Below are 5,480 nucleotides of genomic sequence, written 5' to 3'. Positions count from 1 at the left end.
AGAAGTGCAGGTGCACTCTTTGTGCCACAAAAGTGGAAGTCTAACCAGCTGTAAACACACACTTAATTTATTCTCGCTAATCAAATATAGTATAGTATAATATCGTATCCACAGAGATTGGATTTAAAAAGTATTCTTGTAGTTTCTAGCTTGATTGCTATCCAAGATGATCAACACTTGAGATTTATATGACTTCTAACTAAAATTAACTAAGAGTCTAAAGCTATTGACTAATGACAATCGAAACAAAGACAAGCAAGAAAGTTATCAGTAGGAGAAAATAGGGGTTGATAAGATAGGTGCAAGATAATTATTTAGGATTTAACTCTAGATAATTCACTTCTAATGTTCAAGTAAGTCTCTCCAATTCACTCAATTATTAGTTCAAACGTTCAGCAAAAACTCCTCTCTCTATTAAGTCTTAACTTCATAAGATGAACCAATTTAAGCACGTGAAGATATGCAAGAATGCGTAGTGGATTGGTCTTTAGGAAAACCTCTTTCTATTATTCTCCTAACTAGGGTTAATAAATAATTCAACTAGTCTTTTTCGATTACTAAGAAGAATTAATGAACTCAACAAAAAATATAATGCAAAGATATCACAAGTTATGCCTCTCTCGATTACATGAACAAGTGAATATAGATGCAACAATTAACTCATCCAAAACGATTAAATGCATAAAACTAGAGTTATAATCCACAAACAATCATCAAAATACCAAATCCATCAAACCCTGAATGGAACTACTCGATAGATATGGAGCAATTCATCACAGATAAAATTAAACTATAGGAAAACATAAATTCAATCCAAACTCGGGTCTTGAGTGAGGAAGGAATGATGAAATCCTTGTGCTCGTGTTCTTCCAACTCCTCCTTAGCCTTCTTAGGTCGAATATGTGTCAAGAGTCCAGACAATAACGTTTTCCATGTATTTATACCAAGTAGTATCGTGCCTAGAGAAATCACCTTCTCTTATCCGAAATTGGATTTTCACTCTATAAAAATTGCACAGGCGCGCCGCACCGCGCGGGGCATTAGTGGGAAAATCCAGAGAGCTAGATCTGACAGGCAACAGAGAATTGCACAACTGCGGTGCCCCACGCACCGCGGCAGTGAAGATTTCTTATAGTACGGATTTTTCTTGCGTTTTGACGTCCAGACTTGGTCCTCGACCCCCGAACACGATCCCGACTTAATCGTTTGGGCTTTTACTCAGACTTTTAAGCTCCAAATCACTCGAATTCATTCCATAACATCTACCTAGCTCGGAATCACTCTTACAAGGCATAAAACACAAAATAAGTGCAGAACACTATCAATTAAAGCTCAAAACGAATAAAGTGCAGTAAATTAGAGTGCAATAAGTGACTAAAACACGTAATTATAGCCTACCATAAACACCCCACACTTAAACCATTGCTCGTCCTCGAGCAATCAAACTACACTTCATATAGACACGACCTTTTTCAACAACTCTCATAACTCATCATACCAAGAATATTTCAAATGGAATAAGAACAATACCATAACATCCTCGCCTCAAGAATTGACTCAAAAGCACCACGCATTATTTATAAAATGCTCACTTACTCTAACACAGAGGTCAAGCATTACCTTTCCTTCATGAGTCAAGTACCCTCACACAATAATAGAGAGTAGTTCCATACATAATGAAATTTAAGAACAATTAGGAACTCAAGATAGACAGAATTCACTCACTCTCAGAAACAACATTCATATGCCACAAAAGACGTACCATAGGCTTGTCCTTCGTGTACTACTCTATTAATTGAGCTCATTCAATCAAGGATCAAGTAAGACTTTAATTGGTTGTAATGTAGGCTGCGGGATGGGTAGGATACATTTGGATATAAGAGTGACTACACCTCCCTACGCACTTTAATACATACAATAAACCATTCAAAACCCCACACGTATGTCAAACCATACCTCTACCTTTACATCAATATACATCAAATCCCTACTTCTTTAAGCACAATTAAATCAAGAGTCACCACTATCAAGGAATATTTTACACAACAATACAACTATATTTTTTTCTTTTTTTTCAATTCAAGTGGCTCTTTCTTTTTCAAAATAGTGCACTTTTCTTCTTAGTTCAATAGTTCCATTCTTAAGCTAAACCAACCACCCCACACTTCAACTTTTACAAAGTTCATAACAAATTCAAGTGTTCACGAGAGGTATAAGGTTCAAATAGATGGTCAATTCAAACAAATGGGTAAAGCTTGTAATGTGGTTGCCAAAGAAATAGGATTACATGCTCAAAGGTGTTAACTACGATACATAACAATTAGGTGGGCAAAAGCATATATCTGGCTCAACAAAGAAACGCCTATATCACTTCAAGACTGAACAAAACTACTATTTCGCTTTGTAAACACACGGGGAAAGTTCTAGACATCAAATGCAATGCATAAAATAACACAAAACTTCACACCCACATGGCACATAACTCACTCAGGATAGGACTATCAAAACACTCTAGTCAAAGCAGTTAAGAAAAGTTAAGATCATACAATTTACGGTACTTATACAAGAGTCAAAAACCGCGCCTAAGCGTCACAACTAAAGCACTCACTATTCTCAAGGTATAATATAGTCAAGAGATATTGCCTTCCATTCAAATCATAGCACAATGTTTCCTACTCCTAACAAAAATAAAAACTAACTACACCCAGTTCAAACAAAACATTTGGAAAAGAACCGCGGCACAAAGAAAAATCAAGGGGGAAATATTACACTACCTAACAAAAGAAAATCTTTTTGTCTTTTTCTTTCGACTTTAATCCCTCAAAAAACCTGTTGAATGATATCCATCGTCAGGAAAAATCAAAGTTTTTTCAATTTTTATGGTTTTTTCAATTATTTTCTCTCTCTAACTACTACAACTAACAAAACTAACACATATACATACAATATAAAATTATCCCCCACGACACACTTTGTGGAATGTCCCCATGACACACAATTAAAAAGCATAAGGTAAAGGAAACTTTCCTGGACATCTAGTTGGGTTCTCAGTCGAAGTAGAGCTCTATTCCTCGCGCCCGAACTAATGCACACATCCATGCAAACAGCTTCTTCTCAGCCTTTTTGGGCTACACCCCACATTTATCTTTCTCACTCAGTGCATCCTTCTCTTTCGAGCCCTTCACTTTCCACACAACATTTTCAGCTGGGTTGTCCTTTTGTGCCCCCTTTGCTACATTCATCTCAAAAGTCATCATCTCCTCACCCACTTTAACCATGATTTTTCTTTCGTATATATCTAGTATAGCTCTTCCCGTCGCTAAGAATGGTCTTCCTAGGATGAGGGGGATATCCTTGTTTTTTTCCATATTCACCACTATAAAATCCACAGGAAATACAAACTTATCCACCTGAACTAACACATCTTCCACTATCCCCTAGGGTATTAAAGTTGTTTGGTCTGCCAGCTGCAAAGATATGGGTGCAGACCTTATCTCTCCAATCTCCTTCTCAATTTCCTGTAAATAGATAGAGGCATTAAATTAATTGAGGCACCAGAATCATATAATGACTTATCAAAATGAATATTTCATACAGAGCAAGGTATAGTAAAATTCCTTGGATCTCCACACTTTTGTGGGAGTTTGTTTTGCAATATCGCGTTGCAATGCTCTGTGAGCTTGACCATTGAGGTCTCCTCAATTTTTCTCTTCTTTGCAAGGATCTCCTTCAAGAATTTGGCATAAGTAGGCATTGTGAGAGAACTTATGTGAATGGTAAGCTTACATGAACTCGTTTCAACACATCCAGAACTCTCCCAAATTGCTTGTCCAGCTTTTCTCTATATAGCTTTTGGGGGAAAGGTAAAGCAAGCATGTGCTCGCTCTCATCATGTTCCTCCCTTCTTGATTTTTCTTCCTTCTTCTTCTTCTTCTTCTTCTTCTTCTTCTCAGTTTTCATCGGTCCTTTCTTCTTCTTATCAGCACCACCCTTCAGTTGCTCTACACTTTCTTTTTCAAGTATCACATCTTTTTGGAATGGGGCGGGATCTTTTAACACTTGCCCACTTCTCAGAGTTAATTTATTCACTGTTTCTTTGGGATTTCTTTTAGTATCCACCAGTAGAGTTCCTGGAGCCCTATCAGATAATATTATTGCAATCTGTCCCACTTGTCTCTTCAAGTTTCGAAACCAGTGCCCAGTTCTTTGATAGCTGCTCCATGGGCGTCCAGCCTCTCATCTTTCTTGATAATGAAGGCCTTCATTAGATCCTCTAGACCAGACTGGATGGGTTGTTGAGGCTTAAATTGTTGACTCTGTTGATTTTGGTATGCTGGATATCCTTGTCCCTAAGGTCTAGAGTTATTTTGTTTCAAATCATTCACAACACTTCCAGGTGAACTCCATGAAAAATCGGGGTGTCTTTGACCCATTGCATTATAATTTCCCACAGTATTCACTTTCTCAGTTGAGGCTTAACACTCATGAGTAGGGTTTCCTCTTCCACATATATCACAAGCTGCGTGAGGCTTATTTTGTATCGAGGCTAAGGTCAACTTTCGTATTTCTTTAGCCATAGCATCAAATTGTACCTGCACAGATGTATTAGCATTAACTTGGTGAACACCAGTTGATCTTCTTCTTTTAGCACTCTCTGAGGGCCACCGATTTGCATCTTTAGATAACTCATCAAGAATTGTAACTATCTCCTCTGGAGTCTACTTCATCAAAGGGCCTCCAACTACATTGCTTAATGTTCTATGCGAGGCCGGTGTCAATCCTTCCCAAACATCTTGGAGTTGTATCCAGAGTTCAATTCCACTATATTGACACTTTCTAACTATCTCCTTAAACCTCTCACATGCTTCTAAAACAGTTTCCGACTCTTTCTGTTAGAAGTTATGGATTTCTCTTCTAATCTTGACCGTCTTAGCTGAGGAGAAATATTTATCAAGGAATTTTCTGGTCATCTCCTCCCAAGTTCTGATCGATCCACTGGGCAAACTTCAAAGCCACTCCTTAGCATCATCTTTAAGTGAAAAGGGGAATGCCCTTAAGTACATTGCATCTTGTGACACCCTATTGTATTGAAAGGTGTTCATAATCTCCTTGAAATCCATTAGATGGGTGTTTGGATTTTCGTTTGGCTTCCCTCTGAAGACACAACAATTCTGAAAGGTTTGAAGCAACCCCTGCTTTAACTCGAAATTATTTGCCGCAATTGGAGGTGGTCTAACACTTGATAATCCTTGATTGTAGAAAGGTCTAGCATAATTGCCAAGTGGTATCCCAGGCAAGGGTTGATGTTAATTAAGTCTGAGACCCCTCTCTTCTAATATTTACTTCCTCAGTATCTCGTGCAGCTTTTTCTCTTTGTTGGGTTGCCTCTTTGGCAGCCAAATCTACATTATCATCATCGTTTCCAGTCATAGTTTCTTTGGTTGAGGACTGCCCAACCTTTTCTAACGTCTCGGTGAGAT

At 38.0% G+C, this 5,480-nt stretch overlaps 1 non-coding gene across 1 annotated transcript; it reads left to right on the top strand.

The window, feature by feature from the left end:
* The first annotated feature begins 4,815 nt into the window (after positions 1 to 4,815).
* On the top strand, positions 4,816 to 4,922 carry LOC142168546 (small nucleolar RNA R71). The gene has a single exon (XR_012698401.1). It is a non-coding gene; the product is annotated as a small nucleolar RNA R71 (small nucleolar RNA).
* Positions 4,923 to 5,480: the final 558 nt, after the last annotated feature.

Source organism: Nicotiana tabacum, chromosome 13, assembly GCF_000715075.1.
Source record: "Nicotiana tabacum cultivar K326 chromosome 13, ASM71507v2, whole genome shotgun sequence".
Classification (NCBI taxonomy): Eukaryota; Viridiplantae; Streptophyta; class Magnoliopsida; order Solanales; family Solanaceae; genus Nicotiana; species Nicotiana tabacum.
This window is presented reverse-complemented; position numbering and strand designations above follow the sequence as displayed.